At 50.5% G+C, this 23,580-nt stretch overlaps 1 protein-coding gene and 1 non-coding gene across 3 annotated transcripts in view; one reads left to right on the top strand and one right to left on the bottom strand.

Annotated features, from left to right (window-relative positions):
* The window catches only part of EYA2 (EYA transcriptional coactivator and phosphatase 2), a 268,108-nt gene that overhangs the window by 208,179 nt on the left and 36,349 nt on the right, over positions 1-23,580 (bottom strand). The window lies entirely within an intron of this gene.
* TRNAQ-CUG lies at positions 7,218-7,299 on the top strand. The gene has a single exon. It is a non-coding gene; the product is annotated as a tRNA-Gln (tRNA).

Raw genomic sequence — 23,580 nt, 5'->3', positions numbered from 1 at the left:
AAAAAATTTAAACTGAGGCACGTGGCTTGCATCACATTTGTCTTGGATGGTGTTACGTGAGAGCTTAATAGACTCCAGGAGGATCGAGATCATAATTAGGTTCTTCCTGCTCTATTTGTGGTGCTTAGAACAGAGCCCGGCACAGAATGTGTGCTGAGTAAACATCTGTTGAATGAAAGGATAAACAAAATCTAAGAGACTGTAAGACCTCGTCTTGTTCGCATCTTGGTTGTCAAGAATGGTTTGTCTGCCCTCTGCATTTCGGAACTCTCTGAACAATCACCAGAAGCTCTGCCCATAGAAGCCCGTTCCTCTACCTGCTTCATCCCAGCCGGTATGAGCCCAGCGTCTTCTTCAGACGCCATCCTGTGAACATGGCCGGCGCCCTGCTCTCTCAGCGGGCCCCACGCCCCGAGAGGGGGGACCAGGCTTGCGAGCCGTCCACAGCGGCCCGGCAGCCGGGAGGCTCTTAGAAAAGTCAACAGACAGCAGCTTGAGAAGTCTATCAACCCTGACTGGACAAACATGTTCTAGAAGGGCCAGTCATACTTGCAGGGAACGGCACGGAGGACAGGAGCCAAGGCGGGCAGGGCTGCGCCAAGCCAGGGAAGTCGAGAGGCCAAGACCAGGTGTTCGGGAGGCTGGACGAGCCTGAGCCTGAACGAACCAGGTGAGGTCACCTGTCTCCATCATATGCCAGAGAAAACAGTTCTTGGAGACAGGACGTGAAGCAGGTACGCCGGGGTCAGATTCAGGAGCTGTGCAGCATGGGGTGGCCGTGTCAGGGCCGTCACTGCAGCACCCTGAGGCCCTGGAGGGACCAGTGTGACCTCGATGGCCCTAACCTGTCCGCTGTCGGGGGTGAGGGGTGGGCAGAGGGGATCGAGGATTTGATAGACCAGGAGAGAAATCACACGTGGTGCCCTGGTCCCTTTTGAAAGAGATTTGGTGCCTCCAGAGCGAGCCGGCTGGGACCTTGAACCCCAGCCTCGGCACGTATACTCCTGTTTGACCTTGACCTGTAGGACCAAGAGCTCACACTCAGAAAGGGGTCCCCACCGCAGGCTGGGCTCAGTGCTCGTCCCTGACCTAGAGTGTCCCAGAGTGGACATTGGTGCCGCACCTCAGGAACCCAGGGAGCAGACAGCGGAGGCGGGACTCGAACTCCAGCGCTTGGAGCTGCCGTTCTGTTCACCGGCATGTGCACTTGAACCCCAGCTCCACGGCTTACCTGTTACACCAAGTGGGGGCACCTTGTCGCAGCACCAACAGCTCTCACTTACGGAGCATCTAGCTGTCCAGTGGGTCACTTCTCTACGTGTGGAGAAGTGTTTACCGAATGCACTGCTCATGGACCCCTCGGGAAAGTACCCAGCTATTACCCCTGAAATTCAAACTCGGGCAGTTTGACCCCCACATGACTGCTACAGATGCTGGAGAACATAGACTCCGGGGTCCCGGTCCTGCAACTTGATGATAGTGGTGACCTTGGGCAAGTACTGTATCCTCCCTGGGTCTCAGTTTCCGTATCTGTAAAATGGGGATGATAGCACTTACCAAAAGGGTTGCTGTGAGGGTACTGAATTAGTTATGACTTGAAAGCATTTTTAGCAGACTGTCTGGCAGAGAGAGGGTGTTAAAAAAAAAAAAAAAAAAGCCAATGTCCACTGTGCCCAAAATACCTGGGCCACAGGAAAGGTGCCAAGTAGGGGCCAGGGCTGCCCAGGGAGGGGTGGAAGGCAGCCTTCCAACCCTCCAGCGCCTGGACTCCCTGGCACTGCTGTGTGGGCGCGCAGCCTTGCAACAGCCACCTGCGGGCCTTCTGGGCACCAGAAGCTACCATGGGTCTCATCCTCAGTCCCTGATGACTGACTCCGTTCCCTCCTGCTCCCCCCCCCCGCCCTCCCTAGGCCTCCACTGCCCACCCCCCTGAGTGTGTTCTCCAAGCTCCTGGAGTGAGATTTTTAAACATAAATCTGACCCTGTCATGCCCCGAATAAAACCTCTTTAATGGCTCCCACTGCCCTCAGGCTAAATTCCAAACATTCACTGGGGTTAAAAACAGTGGCTTTCAAAATCCTTGACTGAGACTCACAGTAAAGAAACACATTTTACAATGCAGTGCAGTGTACACCTTTATAAAACTTGAAATAAAAGTTTCAAGAAACCACATTGACCTCATGTGTGACACACACATGTATTTTCTATTCTATTCTTTTTTTTTCCCCTCCCAGGGCTGGCTGTGACCCACCAAGCTGATTTCATGATCCACTAATGTGTTAAGACCTGAAGTCTGAACAACACTGGCTTAAGAACGCTCTGACCCAGGCCCTGGCAGCCTTTCAGCCCCATCCCTCCCCACCCATTGTCGGCAGCCGGAGTTCTGGTCATGCTGAACCCCCTGCACCTCACTCCTTCTTGCCACCGGGCCTTTGCACATGCTGTTTCCTGTGCCTTTTGCACTCTCCACTTGTCCATTTGGCTTAGCCAAAGGATACCTCCCCATCCACTGACCATTGCCTCACCATCACCTATGATCCACCTTCGAACTCTCTTTGCACATTAGAACCACTTTGGGAGGTTTATTTTGTTTTTCAAACCAATGCCCAGTCCCCACTTCAGATCAACTGAATCAGGTACTTTTGGGGGAAGGGAGGGGCCTGAGCATCTGCATTTACAAAAAAAAAAAAAAATCCCCCAGCCAGTAGGAGACCTAGAGCCTGTAGATCCAGTGTGCCCTCCGGTTTTATTTTCTCTGAATTTCTTTTCTTTTCTTTTTTTATATATATTTAAGACATTCTTTTGTATATATTTAAGACACTTAAGACAATCTAATGTAGCTTATGCATTTATTTGTTTGCTTGTCTGGGGTTAAATTAGCCAAGGGACAGGAGTCTTCGATTTTTTTGCATCCTTCCTCTTCCCCCAGGGCTGAGAAGGTGCCTAGGCTGGTGGGTTCCTGTGAAGCCAGATCTCCACGAAACATAACAGAGATGAGAAGTTAGCCTTCCGAGGGCACCCCTTTAGGATGCCGTTTTCTTTCCAGCTGCTGCCAAAATGCTCACTTGTTTAAACTTCCAACATACGCTTAAAATCCAGCAGGCTGGATGGCAGAAGGGTGATCAGGGAAGGCCCTAGCACAGGCGTTGCCAAGTGTTTTCTGTAAAAGGGCCACAAAATATTTCTATAAATATTTCAGCCTTGGCGGGTGTCACCGTCTCTCTCGCAACTGCTCCGCTCTGTGGCTGTGGTTTGAAAGCAGCTTCATGTAAATGAACGGGCATAGCCACGTGTCAATAAAACTTTATTTACAAAAACAGGCAGTGGGCCGGATTTGATCCAGGAGATGTAGTTTGTCCAGTGTTCTGTCGCTCAACCTCTTGGTGCCTCAGTTCCCTCACTCATCAATGGGAATCATAAAGATACGTAGTTCACACGATGGTAGGAAGGATTAAATAAATTAATTCACATAAAGCACTCTAGACAGTACCTGGCACTTGGTAAACATATCAGTAAAAATTAGCTACTTTTATTATTACTAACTGGAAACAGACAGTCCTGAGATCAAATCCCAGCTGTTTCTCCTACCAGGTGTGTCTTTTGACAATGAGGTGTCTCTCCCAGCCTCCATTTCATCAGCTGTAAAACGGGATCATGATAATGGTACCCACCTCCAAGGTCGTTGAGGGATGAGATGACCACATACATGGCAAATGCTTTGCTGGAGAGCATAGCAAGTGCTCCACTGCCAAAGTCAGTATTACTTTTTCCCCAGAATGACACTGATGGAAAAACAGATCAAAACAAAACCTGGGTGGGGCGCCTGGGTGGCTCAGTCGGTTAAGCGGCCGACTTCAGCTCAGGTCATGATCTCACGGTTTGTGGGTTCGAGCCCCATGTCGGGCTCTGTGCTGACAGCTCAGGGCCTAGAGTCTGTCTTCAGAGTCTGTATCTCCCTCTCTCTCTGGCCCTCCCCTGCTCATGCTGTCTCTCTCTCTCAAAAATTAAGTAACACATTTTTAAAAAATTAAAAAAAAAATCCAAAACCTGGGTGTATGGCAGCCCCAGCCCTGAGCTCAGGACGCCTCTCCTCTCCTGAATCTGCCAGGTGGGACCAGAGGGGCCCTATTCAAAGTTGTCTCCTTGCAACCCCTTCCACACAACCCCTTGCTGAGATTCGAGAAGGCAAAGAAGAACACCGGTCCAGCACTTTCCAACATCCCTCGCACCGCCCCCTGCACACGGAGCTCCTGTTGATGTTGATGGGGCATCAACAGAGACTTCAGAGGACAAGATGTCCCCGATGTCAGCTGGGCACCAGGTTCAGGAAATGGACAGTGGGGGAGGGGAGACGGTATGAGAGAACCTTTATTCTTGGACACTTTGATATGCTGTTGAAGGACATGTGAGTGTGTGTGCGCACATGTGCATGCGTCTCTGTGTACGTGTGTGCATGCGTGGGTGTACATGTGCGTGTGCATGCACGTGTGTCTCTGTGTGCATACATGGGCATTGTGCATGCGTGTGCGTGCGTGCACGTGTGTCTCTGTGTGCGTGTGTGCATGCATGGGCGTGCGTGTGCACGCATGCGTGCACGTGTGTCTCTGTGTACGTGTGTGCATGCATGTGCACGTGTGTCTCTGTGTGTGTATACGTGGGTGCACATGTGCATGTGTGCGTCCGTGTGCAGGCATTTGCATGCATCTGTGTACGTGTGTGCATGCATGTGCGTGCGTGTGCATGTATGTGTTGGGAGACAACCATCAGAGAGCTGCAAGAGGAAGGAGAGAACGCCGAGGGCGGTGGGGAAAGGAGTAAGTTCTGCAGAGGCAGGGCACTCACTACGGTCAGCTAAAATGGGCCACTGTGTCGTGTCCCCAGTGGACACTGGGCAATGCTGGAGACATTTTTAGTTGCCAAAACTGGGGGAGTGTGGCATCCACGATGCACAGGCTAGCTCCACACAGCCCAAAATTACCTAGCCTAACACTCGATAGTGCTGAGGTTCAGAAACTCCGAGCTCAGGGGAAGGGCTTCTTCGTACATAGTGAAAGATGTGATGTAATTAGAAAGACCGTGACTCGGTCAGATCTGTTTCTGACCTATGCACTTATCCATTAGGCATTTATTTCCTGAACACCTGTTAGGTACTGGATGGCGAGGGATAAATGAAGGTCCCTCCCGGAACGTTCTCTCGTATCTCCACAGTGCTGCTGCCCTGACATCAAACATCAGTGGAAAATCATACACAGTCACGCCTTTCCCATAATTACAGAAAACACACACTCAGATACATCAGAAATCATGAAGTTTCACTGCAACCTGGCATGTTCCGTCTCCCCGCCCAGTCACCGCCATCGTGACCACCACCATCTCGGGAAGTCTTTGCTCCGCAAGGTAACATTCACAGGCTCTAACGATTAGGACCTGGTATTTTTTAGGGCCATATTCAGTCTACCACCTTTGGAACTGACTAATTCCGATAGCAAAGTTCCAACAAGTTTGTGCTATCATCTTTCCAGTTGATAGACGACTAGAAACAGTGGAGAAGACAGCAGGTGTTCAGAACATTCCAGTGTCCTCACCGTACAGCCATCCTGGTCCATAAACACTGTAGCACTGATGCGCGCTTTGTCCCTTCCAGGCCAGGTTGAGACTGCTTTATTTCAATCAAGTAATTCTTTTTTGAAAAATTTTTTAAAATGTTTTATTTCTAGGAGAGAGAGAGAGACAGCGTGAGCAGGGGAGGGTCAGAGAGAGAGGGAGTCACAGACTGAAACAGGCTCCAGGCTCTGAGCCGGCAGTCAGCACAGAGCCCGACGCGGGGCTCAAACCCACGAACCGCGAGATCATGACCTAAGCGAAAGTCGGACGCTTAACCGACTAAGCCACACAGGCGCCCCTAAAAAATTTTTTAATGTTTATTTATTTTTAAGAGACCGCGCGAGCAGGGGAGAGGCAGAGAGAGAGGGCGACACAGAATCCGAAGCAGGCTCCAGGCTCTGAGCTGTCAGCACAGAGCCCGACGCAGGGCTCGAACTCAAGAACTGTGAGACCAAGACCTGAGCTGAAGTCAGCCACCCAACTGACTGAGCCACCCAGGTGCCCCTGCAAAGTCTCTATCGCTTGATCATTCTCTCTCTTTGCTCATCTTCCTGCTGCTCGGACTCACCTCTGAGGCATAGAGGGCAGAGAGCTACACAGGGGAGGGAGCCTGAGTTGTTGGTGGGGCACATCGGGACAATGGTCTACCAGGAGCACTGCTTCCCTGAGTGAGAAGCCAGATGTGGACCTAGGATGACAGGGTTTGCTTGTCACAGCAGCTAGCATTCCATGAACCGACACTGACTATGCACGTCATTGAATCTCTTGTGGCCACTGGAAACAATAAGTAACAAAACAGTAAGTATCCCAGGTGTCCTGGAGCCAATTCTGCGAATGTCATCTAAAGGGAGAAAAAAAGATGCTAAGCTTGTGTAATACATTATTTTTTTTTTAAATCAGTGATTCTTCTTCCTTATGCTAAGCCCCCCAACCTTTCCCAAAACACCCTAAACTAACCCCAAAACCAGTTCAAACCAAACTAAAATCCATCTGTTTAGAAACACATGAGTATGGAGAAAAACGTGGAAGACTACAAGGTCAAGGGCTGGCAACCTGCAGCCCAAAGTTCCACCCCCTGATTTGTAAATAAAGTTTTATTGAGACACAGTCGTGTCCCTTGGTTTACATACTGTCTATGGCTGTTTTCAGACCCCAGAGTTGAGTAGGTGCAATGGAGGCTGAAGAGTCTGTGAAGCTATGAGTATTTACTGTCTGTCTCTTTATAGAAAAAGTGAGCTGATCCTTGCACTGGGTGGCCCACACGGAAAGAGTAAGGGTTATGCTATATCCACGAATGAACCACCTTCCGAAGGGAGGCAGAGAAGACCTGTACGTGCTGGCACAGAAAGATGTCCACAGTTTAAAAGTGGAAAACAGTAAGTTGTGGTGCAGAGTCTGATCCCATTTTGTGAAAACTATGTGAACTTGCAGGATGGCTTTTGTATACACTAAAACACATTTGCAAGACCACACATCCAACAGTGATGGCGGCCATGTTGGAAGAGGGAACCTGGGAGTGTCCACACTTTATTTTCTATAGCTCAGCGTCATCTTCATGTGCCAGGATAAGCATGTGGATTACTTTTGTAATTAAAAGTAAACCCAACAGGGGCGCCTGGGTGGCTCAGTTGGTTGAGCATCTGACTCTGGCTCAGGTGATGATCTCACTCACGGGTTCAAGCCCCGCATCAGGCTCGGTGCTGGCAACTCAGAGCCTGGAGCCTGTTTCGGATTCTGTGTCTCACTCTCTCTCTGCCCCTCCCCTGCTCACGCTCTGTCTCTCTCTCTCTCAAGATAAATGTTTAAAAAATTTTTTGAATAAAATAAAATAAGATAAAACCAATAAGGAAAAAAAAGTGGCAAGAAATTTGAATCCAAAAGAGCATAAAGGTTGCTGGTGTGCAATTCTTGCACCTCTTCAGTGTCTCTGAATGCCAGGCAGGGGGGGTCTGGCCAGCAGATAGTAGGTGCTCATTAAATGCATGATGACTGCATGAACAAGCGTTGAAGAAAATGAAGAGTGCAACAAAGAACGACAAGAAGAGAAAATAAAAGGCAAAGCCCACCTCCCCCTGCCCCTTCCGCGAACACCAGAATGCCAACCCCGGCTGAGAAAATGCCCACAGGACATGCCGACAGCCCAGCCTGACCTTTAGAACAACCGAAGGTACTGTTCTTGCTCCTTCCTCACCCCCAGATCCAGGCAAACAAACAAACAAAAGAACTCAGAATAAGTCCTTGGCCAAAGATGCTCAGCCCACAGCCCACAGACCGGCTTCCCCCTGGCACGGCGTGGGCCTTGTCCTAAGAACCGAGTGTCGTCAGGGCCTGTTGCGCGGTCCGATGGCTGAGGTCGACTCACAGCTCTGCTCAGGGCTGAGAATGAGACCACAAGGAGAATGAGGTGGCATCTGGGGAACGACACAAAGAAACACAAGAGTGTCTTTGGTCGCTCACCAGCGCGGGGGATGGGCACCTGCTTATCTCACCGCTGCTGCGTTAAACACAGGTCACTAATCCGCGTGGCATTTCGGGAGAGGCAGCGTACAAATCATATGAACACGTTCCCTCAAAGGGAGCTGGCTGCCCAGGGCCTGTTTGCTATACAAACTTTTAGTCTATAAACCACAAGACAAAATAAGTTGGGATTCAGAGGGAAGCACAGCTGTGTGGGGCGCTCCTTTGCTGTAAGCACCTGAATTTATGGATTTTATTTTTCTGAGTTGTTCTCCTTCCTCCCTTCCCCCCTCCCCCTTGCTCCTTTTCTCTCCTTCTACAGTATTTATTGAACTTTTACTACATGCCAAGCGTTGTTTGGGGGTTAGGGCAGTAAACAACACAAAATCCCAGCCGTCCTGGAGTTGACATTCTATTTGGGGAGACAGACAATGGGAGGGGGCATACACATATTCTAGAGAAGATGACCAGGGATGGCTTCCTGGAGGAGGCGACATTTGAGCAGACATCTGATGTGGATTAGTAAGAGATGTGAAGAGGAGAAAGGGAAGAGCAACCAAGCAGAGAGTATGTGCAAAGGCCCTGAGGTGGAAATGAACCAGGTATGTCCAAGGAATGGAAAGGATAATAGAGCAGCTGGAGTGTGGTGAGGGCAAAAGGGACAGAGAACACATTTCAAGGATTTTTACACACACTATCTATGACAATATCATATTTTTTAGGGTCAGGTATCAGAGCAGGACTGACACAGTGTGGTGGCTACGGATACAGCTTCTGGGCCCCACCTGCCGGCTGAGTTATCTTAAGGGGGGTTATTGAGCCCTAGGACCTCAGGTTAACAGTAAACCTGCCTTAGAGGGTCGTCAGAAGGTTAAATGAATTAAAACCCATAAAGCACCAAATAGAGGCCCATTACACTAAGCACTGGACAAACACTAAGCTGTTACTGTTTGATTATAATTTAGATTTTATAACTAAAAACATTATAATGTTTAATTTAAAACATACCTCAACTATCTCTTTTGATTTTTCCAAGTTTTAATATTAGAAACAATGCTATCAAAACATTAAAATAAAAACAACAGAGTTCCAGGCCTGGAGCCTGCTTTGGATTCTGTGTCTCCCCCTCTCTCTCTGCCCCTCCCCCACTCACACTTTATGTGTGTCTCTCTCTCAAAAATAAATATAAAAAAAATCCCAAACAACACAGAGTTCTAGGACTTCAAACATTGGGTTTCTCAGGGTGGGTCCTTGAACGTGGAATTATAGGAGTTGTGCAAAACTGAAATAGAATGAACTGGAAATATTGATGAAGTCCCACTTTCTGTACAGTGACTCAGAGTGACTCCTTTATCTTCATTTCCCCAGGGACAGGTCAGAAGTTCTGCATCTTCAAATAACCGGGAAGGCACCATCTTGCATGCAAGTCTTACGATGCCCGGCTCCCCCCGTGGCGGGGCTGACGGATTGACGTGGGCACCACCTGCCCCGTGGGGTCCGCGGCGGCTGGACCCACGGGGCTCAGCCCCGTTCTGTGGGCTCGCCGTCTTTAGGAACAGGACCTCTGGGTGGGAGCAGCCTCCGGTGGGAACGGGGCTTCACTCCTCTTTGCGAATAACTGCTCTGTGTGCCACCCTCATCTTCAAACAAGCATGCCTCGATGGCTGTTTCTGTCACCCAGTGCTTGCACGGTGCCAGGCGCTGCGTTAAGCGCTCTGCACCGAGGGTGGAGAAGAGCTCTGGAATCAGACGGCTGCGTGCACACCCCAACCCCAGCACTCAGCTTGCAGGAGCCACTCAGCCTCTGTGTCACACTTTCCTCACGTGTCATGTGAGCACGTACTGCATAGGGTGGTCATGAGGATTCGGTAAGTTACTACACGTAAATCTTGTAAGCACCACGTGTGGCTCTCGGTGACCCATTGGTAAATGGCAAATATGACTATGATCTCGTTTAAACGTCCTGGCAATTCCATGGGGTGGTTGCTATTCTTAGCTTCCACGGCGCAGATGCAGAACCTAGGCAAGCAGAAGTGGAGACCCCTGTCCAAAGCCACGTGGTCAGTAAGAGGGACAGCTAGGGGCTGCAACCGAAGCCATGTTCTTCACTCTGAACTTCTGTGTGGTGCACAAACAGGTGAACCCAAGTCTTAAAACGGGTATCAACTTGACACTTGAAAGTATCGACTGTTTAAGCCAATCGTAAGTGATCCATTCATTCAATAAATATTTGTTGACAAGCTACTATGTACCTCAGAGGATGTGGGGATGGACCCACCATCTAGCTCCATGTGCTGTCTAAAGATCGAGCCAAAAAAGTGGAGAAGAAAACCAAATTGAGAGCCAGAAAGCAACTGGTATCCTGATTGTGTCACCTAAGCCTTGATCCAGCTATACCTGAACTCAGCCCTAGCCCTGGACTCTCAGTTCCTTAAGCCCATACATTCCCTTTACTTGCTAACCCAGTACGAAGCAGGTTTTCTGTCACCTGTCACTGAAAGTTCAAATTGTGATGTTTGCCCTTGCTTATTCCCATACTTAGCAGGACAGTTTATTTTTGTTTTTAAGGGTTTTTTAAAAAAAATGTTTATTTGACAGAGAGAGAGAGAGACAGAGAGAGAAAGTAAGGGAGGGACAGAGAGAGAGGGACACACAGAATCGGAAGCAGGCTCCAGGCTCTGAGCTGTCAGCACAGAGCCTGACATGGGGCTCGAACCCACAAACCGTGAGATTATGGCCTGAGCCCGACACGGGTCTCGAACCTGTGAACTGCGAGATCATGATCTGAGCCAAAGTCGGACGCTTAACCGACTGAGCCACCCAGGTGCCCCCTTATCAGGACAGTTTCAAAAGCATTAAACCCTCCCTACTCTTCGATGTCACCCCTTCACTTCAGATTTTCCCATAAAAGAAGCCGGTCATGTATGTTTTTGGTATCACCGTATGAAGCACACTTCCAGTCAAAGCCCTGAACTCTTCAAAACAGAGTCTCAAGTGCCAAATTCAACTTAAAACCTTATCTTCGGGAGAACCAGCATGGTGGTTATGAGTGCAATTCACCAGGTATTTCAGGTTCACCTTTTGGGTCCACAGCAGGACTCCACTTTTTCAGCCTGTTCAATGTTCCTGCCACGCAAGTGGCTTTGGCCAAAGAAGTGTTCATGGAAATGACAGGTGACCCTTCTGGACAGATTCCTGGAGACCCCGTGGGTGACATTCTGTAGCTTCAGAGTCCCCAGGGGGCTCAGAAAGGACATGGACCAGGAGCAATAAATAAACGTCTGTTGATGTAAGTTACTCAGATTCGGGGTTATTTGCTACCACAGCAGAGTCGAGCCTCTCCTGACGGTGTTAATGGAAAACCCGAGAGTGTACGGCCTGTAGAAACTGTTATCTCCCGACACTTTTACTTACGTGTGCTTTGTGTGGTGGCGACAGTGCAGTGTGCCTTCCGTGTGCGTGCGCTTCTTTCCTTTCTTATTACAAGGTTGTCATAAATATGTTTCTGAGGATCACGGTCAAAAAGTGTTTGAAGGAAGTGGAAAAAGCTTAGGGTCCAGAAAAGAACATCTAATATACGTGGCTGAGGTGGGATGCCTGGGTGGCTCAGTCGGTTAAGCCTCTGACTCTTGATCTCAGCTCGGGTCTTGATCTCAGGGTGGTGAATTCAAGCCCTGTGTTGGGCTCCATGTTGGGTGGGATGCCCACTTTAAAAAAAAAAAAGTATTTGGAGGCTGAGACAAGAGATTGGGAGAAAAGGCCTAAGAGGAAGAGTCTGGAGGGGCTAGTCTGAACACTCTTCATGTATGTGAGAAAAAAGGGTGTTTTCCAGCCAGTCTCCAACTCTCTAGGGCAAGGGTCAGCAAACATTGTCTGTGAAGGGCCAGACAGTAAATATTTTAGGCTTTGAGGGCCAAGGGGTCTCTGTCACAACTACTCAACTCAGCCAATGTAGGGGAAACAGCCACAGACTATACAGAAGCGAGTGGGTCTGGCTGTGTTCTAATAAAACTTTATTGACAAAGATAGATCAGATTTGACCCGGGGGCCACAGTTCACTGACCCCTGCTCTAGGGGCTCCAACAATGAGGTAGAATCAGGCTGAAATGTAAGAATGACTTACAGTTCAGATCCACGGAAGAACCGAAGATAAGTTCCTACTTGTTCTTCTGATCATCTACACTCAGGTCAGTAAGCCATGGCCAGGGGCCAAATTCCAGCTGCTATCTGTTTTCATAAATAAAGTTTTATTCATTTACTGGTTTTCTGTGGCTGCTTTAACGCAATGACAGTAGAGTAGTTGCGACACAGACCATTAAACTGCAAAGCCTAAAATATTTACTATCTGGTTCTCTACAGAAAATGTTTGCTCGTGCGTGCCCAGGCTCACACTCAAACAATGGTGTTCAGGGGCACAGGGCGGACCCAGGGCCACATCCAGGAAAGTCGTCAGCACAAAGGGAGACCCAAGCAGAATGATATTTTTAATAAAGTAAATAGGGCAAAAGCCAAAAACAAATCAAAGTAACCCCTCGCCCTGCACCCTGGAGAGATTTTGACCGCAGTGACGCTGGAGAAATGAGTTCACAGCTAAGACGTGCTCCATAAATGTTAAAATAACAAGAACAATAAATAGTAATAAAACACAAAGCCATGCGCCCCGTCTCCACATGCAAGACCTCCCAGGGTTCTGAGCTTAGAAGGAAGGAGGGAGCAGCCCCCACTGCTGATGGCCCGTCTTGGCAGAGGCTTTGACGGTCCTACTGGGAGCCGATGGGCAAGGTCCAGAGGAGGAAGAAGTTCAAATACAAGCAGGCTCTGGAGACAAACAATCTACGGGTTAGGAGACTAACTTGCACTGGAGAAATGGGACACAGATCCCAAGGTCAACACGAATTCTCCAGGCCCTCAGAGCTCAGGCTTCTCGGTGCCCCGAGCCAGCCCTGACCCCAGGCACACGAGACCCCCAAATGGCGAGCTGCAGGCCAGAGTGGGTTGGCTCTGCGTCTCCCCGAAGTGAGACCCGCCAGGCGCCCGGCTGGCAGCCGACGGCTTGCACGGGCTGCCTCGGCCCCTCCGCCCTCCGTGGCAAAGCCTGCAGAAGGTCGGAAGAGCCAAACCAAAACACACAATTGTCAAACCATGAGCCCGCTACAACAGCTGACGAGGCAAACAGGAGAAATGACGCATTCCCTTCATGCAACACACCCAGGAGGGCTCCGCAGGCCACAGAGGTGCAAGGCAAGCCCCGTCCAAAATCATCAAATGCCCTAACGATGACCGGAGTCGACTCATGAAAGTCTACACAAATCCAAGCTTCCCGCGTCCCCCAAGGGCCCTGGAGAATGTGGGTCATGGTAACAGCACTTGTGATGGCCTGTGCTCCGGCAGGCTCCCAGGCCTGGGAAGATGTCACGAGGCGCATCTGTGGGAGCGTGGTCCCCGGCAGGCAGAATCATTCTCCCCCTGCAGAGCAGAAGCACTGAGGTGTAGGAGAGGCGGCTGAACTCTCTGAGGTGTCTGGAAGCTGGTTAAAAACAGGGAGATTGAGGGGCACCTGGGTAGCTCAGTCGGTTGAGTGTCCAACTTCGGCTCAGGTTATGATTTCTCAGTTTATGGGTTTGAGCTCATAAACTGTCGGGCTCTGTGCTGACAGCTCAGAGCCTGGAGCCTGTTTCAGATTCTGTGTCTGCCTCTCTCTCTGCCCCTCCCCTGTTCATGCTCTTTCTCTCTCAAAAATAAATATTAAAAAAAAAACCACACACACAGGGAGCTTGAGCTTTTAAAAAATTTGTTAGATGGCTGATGAGGGCCCAGCCACCTTGGCTCAATATGGCCAACTCTCCAAGCAAGACTTAGGAAGTGGCAGGCATGGGAGATTGCATTTAGATAGGTATTTACAATATCTGGCAGGTGCACGTACTAGAATTATCCCCATTTTACAGATAAGGAAACTGGGGCCCAGAGAGGCTAAGGCACCCAGAGAAAGGAAGGAACTTCCCACTGCTAACTGCAGGGGGCACACTCTTTATAAAGAACCAAACAAACTGCCAGGAGATGGTAAAGGGAGCATCTTGAGCCCTCCTCCCCTAGCTGACACTACACAGCAGTCAGGGGCTCAGGAAGGTCCGAGACATGCTACGGTCGGAATGTTTGTGTCTCCCCAAAATCCGTATGTGGAAGCCTGCTCCCCAATACAAGGGCATCTGCAGGTGAGGACTTTGGGAGGCGATTAGCTCGGGAGGGGAGAGCCCCCACGATTGGGATTAGCGCTCTTACAGGAGACCCCAGAAAGCTCGCTCGCCCTTCCGTTATGTGAGGACATGGGGAGAACCAGCAAGCTGGCTCTCACCAGACACCTAGTCGCCTGCGCCTTGATCTTGGCCTTGCCAGCCTTCAGAACTGTGAGAAACAGACTTCTGTCGTTCGGGCCACCCAGACTGCGGCAATTTGCGGGAGCAGCCCAGACGGGACTACGACAAGTCATACACACATGGCGTTTCTGAGCACCACTTCCGTGCCAGGCCCTCTGGGAGAGCCTTTAGCAAAGAGCTGGTTGGACTTTCCCAACGATGCCAGAGAGGAGTTGCTGATTTTCTCCCCATCTTGGAGATGAAGATGCGAGGTTCAGAAAACGCCCTGAAGAAGAAGGGGTGCCCGTGGCTGGCAAGCCCTGAGCTCTTGCCGTGCATGCCAGGTGCCCGAAACACACACTCTTTGACCCTCGGTTCACAAGCTCCTCACCCCTACACTCAGAACGGCCCCTCACTCCCCCACGACCCAGATGAGGAGACCCAGGCTGCAAGGCGCCAGAAGCCAGTGTGGTCCCTATGAACCCACCACAGAATCAGAGATACCCACCGCTGGAAGGGACATCTTGTCCCCGGCCCCGACCCCCGTCCTCAGGGCAGGAGTAAGCATCTCTGGTGTACACCCTCACCTCCCTGTCGCAGCCTTCCTGAGGTTCCCTGGGGGGCCAGCCAGAGAAGACAGAACAGGGAGGAGGCGGCTGATCAGAGATCTGCTCAGGGCCCAGCGTCCGGAGGCACCCAGTTAGCCCCGGGAGCCTCAGGGTCCACCCTGTTTGTTTTGGGCACAAGTCAGCTTCCTGTACTTGAGAGAAAAGGCATCTTTTTAATGAGCAAGGAGAGAGAGGGAGGGAGAGGAAGATACAGAGAGAGGGAGAGAGAAGACAAAGATAAAAACAAAAGTGTGGGGAGGGCTTCAAGCCGCAGAGAGGTTCTGTTAGAGAAAGGCGTTTGGATGAATTACGTGCACAGGAGGAAACAGCGTGTGGATTAAGTTTCCCTTAAAATTCTTAGAGCTTCAGAAATTAGCGAGGAGGGAGAACACACACGATCAAAGTGACTTTAGCTTCCATCCGCATGCCGTGCTTTGTTTGTCTGGGTACATGTTACCCTTGAAATCCTTCAGGGAGAAAACAGCTTGAACTAGAAGAAATTCATGCCGAGCTCAGGCAAACTGGCCTCCTGGGTAAGCCATCCTGCCCGAACCTCAGATCTGGACTCTGTGCCCCCTGCTTAGAACATTCTGCAGTGGATGACAGCAGGCATCCATGCCTCCGGCTGGGCACTACAGGAGACTTTTCTCCTTGAATCTCATGTATGTATGTATAGGGGTGTGTGTGTGTGTGTGTGTGTATGCATGGTGTGTATGTAAATACACACACACACATATACACATGTACATATATAAACACACAGTTTATACACATATAAACATGTATATACAAATGTATACATATATACATATATATTTACACAAAAGAGAGAGAAGCTGAGGCTTAGAGACACCAAGTTCATTCAGTCATTAAACAAACATGAGCCCCAACTATTTACCCGCTCTGTGCTAAGGCCCATATGCTAGGTCAGGACTTCTGTTGGCTCTGTGGACACTGGGGCTAGACGGCTACCTGCTGTGGGGTCATTCTGGGTACTATACCATGTTCAGCAACACCCCTGGCCTTTGCCCACCAGAAGCCAGAAGCATCCTCGTCGCCGGCTGGGACACACAGAAACATCTGCAGAGGCTGCTAAATGTCCCCTGCGGGGAGAAGTCACCCTGATCGGAAACCTCCGTTCTCTGCGGACTAACTCACGGGCTCCCCTCTGCGAAACCCGTCTGTTGGCGTCCTCATCTTACAGGTGGGGAACCCAGTATGGGGAGGTGAAATAGCTTTTGGCCAAAGTCACACAGCTAGTGTTGGAGAGGGGAAATGAATCCGGAAAGTCCCTCCCCAGAGCCCAGGCATGTCAGTCACCACTCTCGGCCTTCGAGGATGTGCAGCTGGTTGTGGAGGCGTTTGCGATTATCCCCGTTTGGAGCCGGATGGACTCAAGTCTCAGGTTCTCCTGACTACACAGAAAACTCCCCCCAAATGTTAGTGAGCCCTTTGCCCCATTCCTCATCTTTTCTCTAAGAGGTTCCTTCTGTTATAAAAGGATGTTTCCTCAGACTATCCACGGACCGCTCCTTGGGGAGGAATGTTCTAGAAAGAATGTTAATAGTAACTCTAGTTCTAGTAACAATCACTTTAAGGTCGACACACACTTTTGAAACGTTAAGAGCCGATCTCTACCATGTTCCCACCACTAGGCTCCAAGGGTATTTATAACATTGCGTCTAATCCTTACTAATGACAAGACTTTGAGACAGGGGCTAAGAGCATCCCCATGTTACAAGTGAGGAAAGCAAGACACAGAGAGGGGAAGTAACTTGCTCTAGGCCGCACAGCTGGTAGGTGGCAGAGCCTTTCTCTCAACCACCATACTAAACTGCCTCTCTTACTAAGCCCTTACTGAAGTGTTCTAGGTGTTTTCTGCATTTATTTTTTTTTCTCACCACAGCCCAGGGAGGTAGATATTATCACCCTACTTTAGGGATTGAGAAACTGAGCTCCAGAAAGAGTAAAGAGCCTGCCCAGGCCACGCAGCGAAGAAGGGGGAGAGGCAGGGCCAGGGTGTGGACCTTGGTTCCTGACCTTATGCACAGCCTCTATCATCTCATTAAAACTTCCAGTCCCCCCTTGGGGTCTGTGCCCACCCCACCTCTCAGAAGACATATGTGATGATGGAGGCGTGGCCTCCCCGAAGGTAGGTGGCTCTTAGTGGCAGAGCCCGGATCCCAACCTGGTCCCGTGTGTCTGCAAAGCCCAGCTCGTCTCGCCGCCCAGCCTTCTCCGCCAAATACACCTTGGCGGCCAGCTGGCTCCGGGCTTTTGAGAGATTGGGGCGCCTCACGCAGCTCCTCTGGTTCATCCTGAGGCTGTCTCCCCATTTACAGCAAAGGGGACAAGCAGAAATGGCACTCCCAGGTGGTGGGACAGATGGCCAGTCAGGAGGCTGAGGAGCCGCAGGCACATTGTTCACCTCAGGGTCACCGCCAGGCGCCGATCCCCTCCCGCAGCTGTTGGGGCCTCGCCCGCCCAGGAGAGGCCTGGTCAGTGGGAGACAGCTGGCCACCCCCCCCTCCCCTCCCCGCCCCAGGCCACCAGCTGCCTGTCGCCTTCCCCTCCCAGAGTCCTCTGCTTGGCCCCTTCTATGATCACAGACCACAGAACAAAACGCTTAACCCCTTGAGGGCCAGACCTTTGTTGTCTTTTCATTTATATCCTTAGCACCTTTCGAGCGCCTGCAAGCTGTGTGACCTCAGTAACTGACATTCTCTGTTATCTCCACTTATTTTTTATGAGTAATGGTAGCATTAGCAGAATGGTTGCGAACGTGGGCTCTGGATGGAGATACCCCAGGGGGGATTCAACCCTGGGTCACCACTTCGGACCAAAGTGATCTGGGGCAAAGGATTTAACCTCTCTGTGTTTCTGCGGCCTCACCTGTAAAACAGCTCATCGTGGTGCCCACCTCAAGCGCTGTCAGGATTACCACAAAAGCCTACGGGCAGAAAGTACTTCCGGTGATTCCTGGTACACAGCTAGTGTTCAATAAATGTTACTTATTACACTATATTGTTACATTGCTGACGGTTGTCTCTACCCATTCTGTCTAGGAAGCCCTGTGTCTATTTATGTTTTTAAATTTGGGTGCATCCTTGAAAGGCCAGATCAAATCTTTTCTCCCTCGTGAAGATTTCTGAGATACCGGGCAGGCACATCATTCTTCTCGCATGATCTTCTCCCAGGTCCTGGCATGATATTGGGCGCATTGTAGGTTTTCCGTCTAATAACAATTATGAATGGGTGGGTTTTACTGAACACTTACTATACCTACCAGTACTGTCCCTGTGCTTATCATACATTATCTTATTTTATTCTCCCCTCAAACTCTGCGTCTTAATAATATATCCATGTTACAGATGAGGAAACAGATCTAGAGGTGTTAAGTGACTCACGAGCAATAATAAGTGGACCTGGGGCTTGAGCCTCCTGGGGACAGGCAAAGCCATTATGGAAGGTATGAAACCTTCCTTGCTCCTTCTTTTACAAATACAGGGCAGAAAGCAAAGGACTCTGATTTCTAAGAATATCAGCCCTGCTTTCTCAGAGCAAACCTCTGCTGCAAACAAATTCATTTCTGTGGGAAGGCTTTATGGTAAATCATTCTCTTTCTCCGAAAGATCCGTGTATTAGTCAGAACCCTTTCCGTTGCAAAGGACAGGAAATTGAGCTGAAATTGGTTTAAGTAAAACGGGAAACTTATTGACTTGCATAACCGGACCTCAGGAGTAGCTGGCTTCAGACACAGCTTGATCAAGGGATTTAAAACATAATGGAGTCGTTACCTCTCTCTCCCTCTCATTTTTGCTTTTTTCCAGGTTGGCTTCATTCTCAGGCATTCTCTCCCCCAACTTGTTGGCAGAGATAGTTTTTGGTGCATTCAGCCTGCCACCCTGCTAGCTTTTCAATCCCAGTGGTGAGATAGTCCATAGACAACCCCCTTCCCCCCCCCCCGCTTATCCACGGGGGTGGGGGGATCCATTCTAAGACCCTCAGAGGGTGCCTGAAACAGTGGATGGTACCGAACCCTATATATACTGTTTTTTCCTAAACATACATCCTTATGATGAAGTTTAACTTAGCAATTAGACACAGTAAGAGATGGACAACTAATAATAAAATAGAACCATGATGACAATACACTGGGATAATAAAGTATGTGAGTGTGATCTCTCTCTCAAACTAACTTATTGTCCTGTACTTGTAATGATGTGTGATGATCAAATGCCCACCTGATGAGATAAAGTGAGGGAGTGACCTCAGGTGTTGTGATATAACCTTGGGCTACTGACCTTCAGCGCTATTCAGAGACAGAATCATCTGCTTTCTCACTGGTCGAAGGCAGGTAGCTGAAACCCAGGGAAGTGAAACTATGGATTGGGGGGCAGGAGGTGGGGTGGGGGGTAGAGGGGACTACTGTACTTTTTTCCTCCGGTACCATCTATAATCCAGGAATTATTCTGATTGACCCAGCCTGGGTCACGTGCCATCCCTGGACCAATCGCTATCACCAAGGTGATGCTGGGCATTCCGTGGACAAATCTGAGTCACACATCTGCCCCTGGTGGGGGGAGGGGAGCCAGCCCCTCCCGAACCAGGTGGACTGACAGTGGGGAAGGAGTGTTTCTCAAAAGGACAAAGTGGTTTCACGTCCAGAACGTGGAGTAGACCTGCACCGGCAACTCACAGTCCAGAAGCAGGCGGGGGCGGGGGCGGTGGGGGGTGGGGTGGGGGCGGGGACAGATGTGTAAGCTCATCACGGAACTCTGGGGTAATGGATAAAATAACAAAACCCACCAACACCGCACTGTTGTACAAAGCCCAGGTTATTTTGGAATTCCAAGTAATGAAGCAGCACAGTACAGAATCAGAACAGAGGCAAAAGCCTGAAAGTGGCTGAGGGGCTCTTCAAAGGGACATCAAGGCAAGTTACCAAAGAAAGAAGGAGTGTCAGCGGACCCCAACCCCCAGCAGTCCTTCAGGGCCTGGCCTGGAATGGCAGGTCTACAAGAACCCAACGATCCGTTTTCTCCTCCCAACAACCCTAGGAGGTAAGTACAAGCAGTGTCCTTCTTAGTGATGGAGAAATAGATGCTTCAAACAACCCGCCCAGCGGAGCAGCCCTGGAACTTAAACCCAGGCACTGGGCGGCAGGGTCTTAACCACTCTGCCGATTACCCCTCCTCAGAGTGGCAGAATCTGAACCGCGTGATTTAACTTGTTCAGGAAGGAGCAGTTCCCTTCCTGGCGCTGCCGGAAACACCAAAAGCTGACGTATGGAATTCCAGACCACAGCTCCCACCTCCATAGCCCCACTTCTTACACACACTCTGACTTCCTCTGCCTCCCTCTCACGTCTACAATCAGCGGGGGGCTCCACCTTCGAGATTTCTCTTCCATCCGTCCCTCCTCTCTATTCCAAGACCAATACCTAGTTTGGAACACACTCAATATATTGCTGGGGTGACCCGCAGCCTCCAGCTGTCCTTCTGTCTCCCTTCTGTCACCTCCAAAAGTGTGACCACTGCACACTCTGCTTTGAATCCTTCCGAGGTGCCCTGGGGTTCACAGATGATGTTCAAACTCTTCTCTATATCCAGCGGACAACTCTCCCCTCTGCTGGCTGGCACCCCCTTTGAACACCTCTCCCATGTGGGGGAGTTCTGACATTAGAGGCCCTGGCTCCCGAAGGCGGATGCCAGGAATTTGCTTTCTCAGCTCTTGCAAATAGGACGCAGGCATGGGAACTGGCATCCACCAATCCATTCCTCCTCCTGGATCTTAGATTGAAAGCCGATGACTCAACGGAAGTGATGTGCCACGCAGAATCCATCCCAGTGGTGGCAAAGGCAGAAGCTTCCAGAAGCAGCAAAGGGGCAGACATTCCGCCAGCCACATCCTTGCCAGGGGTGGGAGGGGTCCGTAGAGTCTGGGCCCTCTGGTGGCAGTCACTGTCCAGTGGCGCAGCCCCCAGGTGTGGCCCCGCTATCATGCGACCACCACGCCTTCTCCTTGGCCCTTCCCCCACTTCTGTTTGAAGTAGCTGAATTGGGGGCGCCTGGGTGGCTCAGCTGGTTAAGCGTCCAACTGTGGCTCAGGTCATGATGTCGCCATCTGAGTCGACACCGTGTCAGGCAATCGTAGGGGCTCTGTATGACTTCCGAGGCCCCTTCCCAGCCACACCCAAGGACATCTCTGTGCCTCTGCCCCGTGGACACTCAGAACTTCCTTCAGTTCTGCCAGGTGGCTGGGCTTCATCTCTGGGCTGTCACACACGCTGTCCCCCAACCCCCGGGAGCACTTCCCCCCTCTTTTTTTCCCTGGGCCAGACCCACTCATCGACTCACCGGTGCCCTGCCCAATGCGTAATCTTCCCAAGTCTCAAAAGTCTTCCCAAGCCCTGCTCCCAAACAAACCTGGCTAGATGCCCTGTGGCCTGTAAAGTCGGATGTCCCTACCCTGCGGTATCCCGCACGTCCCCTAGCTACGTGCGTCCCCGATCACACCGAACAGTTATTCCTTCTAGGACCGGCTTCCTCACTGGGTGGTACAGGGCGGTGACGGCAAGGGGAAGCTTCTACAGTGCCACCCACACACACAAGATTCCTGACAGAGAATGCTTAACCTGAATAATCACAAGGGAACATCAAATAAGTCCAAACTGAGAACGTTCTGCAAAATAACTGGCCTGGGTTCTTAAAAAAAAAAAAAAAAAGCCAGTGGTTTGAAAAACAAGGCAAAAACATACAAACGAATGAATAACTGCGGAACTGCCCCCGAGGATAGGAAACCAACGGGACAGGATGAGTAAGTGCAGAGCAGGGTCCTGGACTGAATACAAGACCGGATCAAAAGGACATCGTGGGGCAGCCAGAGAGGCGACCGTGGAGTAACTCAGCTAGTTGTCTAGTGTCAGTAACAAACATCCTGTGAGCAGGGGCGCCTGGGGGGCTCAGTCGGTGAAGCGTCCGACTTCAGCTCAGGTCATGATCTCGCGGTTCGTGGGTTCGAGCCCTGCGTCGGGCTCTGTGCTGGCTGCCAGCTCGGAGCCTGGAGCCTGTTTCAGTCTGTGACTCCCTCTCTCTCTGACCCTCCCCTGCTCACGCTGTCTCTCTCTCTCTCTCAAAAATAAATAAAATACTTAAAAAAAATTTATTTTTTTTAAATTAAAAAAAAAAAACAAAAACATCCTGTGAGCAGAGGCCCCGCCGATCTCTGTTTCCTGGTCTTTACACCCTGGGAGGCCCTCCCACCCGATACAAGGTTGGGACTCAGGGTCCCGGGACCCTGAGAACACGGCCGAAGTGATATATCGCTTCTGGGTTTAGGTTATAAAAGACTGTGGTTGCCTTTCTGGCACCTCCCCCCACCCCCTTCCCTCTCTCTCTCTTTCTCTCTCACTTGCTTTGGGGGAAGCCAGCCAGGTACATGAGCAGCCCTGTGAAGAGGCCCACAGGGAAAGGAGCCAAGGCCTCCGGCGCACAGGCCCACGAGTGAGTACGATGGTGCCTGGCATGAAGTCCCAGCTGACACCCTGATTCCAGCCTCGCAGCAGACCCCAGCAGAGGGCCCAGCTAGGCCACCTCCAGGTTCCTGACCCACAGCACTGCGCTCGAAGAAAATATTTGTTTATTTAAGCCATTAAATGTTGGGGGTAAGTAGTTATGCAGCAATAGATCATTACTATGTGCACTGAGATATTTAGGGGCGAAGAATCAGGCTATCTGGAAGGAAAGGGCTCAAAAAAAACTTACAGAGAAAGAGCTAAAGCCAAAGTGGCAAACCTACAGCTGGTGAATCCGTGTGACGGGGGCATATGGTGCCCGTTGTACCGTACTGGCGAATTTACCGGAGCTGGGACATTTTTCCAAATTCAAAAGCTGAAAGGAAAAGGAGAGGAGTCCAGGCGCAGGAGCCCGTCTTCCCGGGTCTGAATCTGGACTCTGTTCACCAGCTGTGTGCCCTTTGGGGTTTCCTTAACCTCTCTGTGCCTCTGTTTCTTCATCTGTAAAATGGGCTGAAAACTGTATCTATCTCACAGGATCGTGATGCTGACTAAATGGACAGATGTATGTGCTCTCACAGCTCCTGAATCGGGACCTGGTCCCCCCAAAGAGCCAGCTTTATGACGTCACGCTCCCTTTGTCCCTCGGGCTGCCACAGAGGCCTGGCAATCCGTAAGCCCACAAGACGTATTTGCAGAATGAATGAATGAATGAATGAGTCGATTTTCCAACCAGGGGTTTGCAGGCTTCTCTCGGTTTTGAAGAGTTCCTCTGTTAGCTGATGTGGCCAGAAAAATCTCTGGAATTCAAGAATTCCAAAATGCCTCGCTGGAAGCATGTCCTCAAAGGTTGGATTAAAAAAAGAAAAAAAAATCAAGTCCTGGTGAAATGTGTGCAGCGGACTACCAGCTAAAACACCAAGGAGAAACAGGCAATTATATGTTTCAGTTGCAAACCACAAGGCCATTCTCGATACTTCCCTGTACACCAGGCAGAAAATTAGCACCGACCCCCCCCCCCCCCCCCCCCCCCCCCCCCGCC

The sequence above is a fragment of the Hyaena hyaena genome, unplaced genomic scaffold (genome assembly GCF_003009895.1).
Source record: "Hyaena hyaena isolate Hyena2069 unplaced genomic scaffold, ASM300989v1 scaffold_335, whole genome shotgun sequence".
In the NCBI taxonomy this organism is placed as follows: domain Eukaryota; kingdom Metazoa; phylum Chordata; class Mammalia; order Carnivora; family Hyaenidae; genus Hyaena; species Hyaena hyaena.
The sequence above is the reverse complement of the archived record's forward strand: the minus strand, read 5'-3'. Positions and strand labels throughout refer to the sequence as shown.